The 996-nt window shown below is 57.2% G+C and overlaps 1 protein-coding gene across 1 annotated transcript in view; it reads left to right on the top strand.

The window, feature by feature from the left end:
• Positions 1 to 996, top strand: part of NOTCH3 (notch 3) — an 89,934-nt gene that overhangs the window by 39,263 nt on the left and 49,675 nt on the right. The gene's annotated exons all lie outside the window — the stretch shown is intronic.

The following is a 996-nucleotide window of genomic DNA, read 5'->3' as shown; positions in this document are numbered from 1 at the left end:
CCGGGGAGGGGGCTGCGGGGGCACCCCCCTCACCGCTACGGGAGGCCTGGTGGGCGGGGGAGGGGCGCCGGCCAAGGCCCCTGGCCAGGGGTCCCAGACGCCACTGTGGGGCTTGGCGCTGGGTGGAATGGGGGTTTCGGGAGTGAACGGCCTCCCCAGCCCAGCCCCGGGGCCTGAATGGGACAGGACCGGGCAGGAGAAGCCGCCTCCGCCGGACCAGCGGTGCACACACATGGCCTGTGACACACTCGCTGGCACACACAGCTCTAGGTCAAGTAACAGAGATGCAAATCTGCACACACACCACACTCGCAGACATGCACACCTGGCTCAGGAAAGACACACCCAGCTTCACACACACAGCTCACACATTGACATACATGCACACACAAATATGATCACACATACTGTGCATCACTAGTGCAAGGTGTGGTACACACGCTGCCTGCACACACTCAGACAGCACACAGATGAAGACTCAAGGACATGCTTACACCCAGCTCACACATGCAGATGGACAGACACAGCTAACCCATACACAGACACACCGGTGCACACACAGGTCACACCAACACACAGCTGTACACCCAGATACACGGTTCACATACACAGGCGCACAACAGACACAGCCTGCATACAGACAGCACACACATCTGTGCACTCCTGTATGGGTGTGCAGCTCATACACACACGGGCACACCCACGCTGACATGCATGTACAGATAGACTCACATGTAGCTGCACAGGGACACAATAGATGCATGCCCAAATCCACATACAGACTGACACACAAGCCCGTGCACGCACACACATGTGGCTCACATTGCCTACAGCTCAGCGTGACCCATAGCCCATGTTATGAGACCCAAAGCGTGAGTTCACGAACACCCACAGGTCCTGGTGTGGGTGGTAGTGTCCAGTCGGCTTGTCCTGTGGAGAAGGTGACATATATCATGTACACCCATGCTCAGGATCAGTTCAACTCATTCTGTCACT

This window comes from Colobus angolensis, unplaced genomic scaffold, assembly GCF_000951035.1.
Source record: "Colobus angolensis palliatus isolate OR3802 unplaced genomic scaffold, Cang.pa_1.0 Scaffold36, whole genome shotgun sequence".
NCBI classification, from domain to species: Eukaryota; Metazoa; Chordata; class Mammalia; order Primates; family Cercopithecidae; genus Colobus; species Colobus angolensis.
The sequence above is the reverse complement of the archived record's forward strand: the minus strand, read 5'-3'. Positions and strand labels throughout refer to the sequence as shown.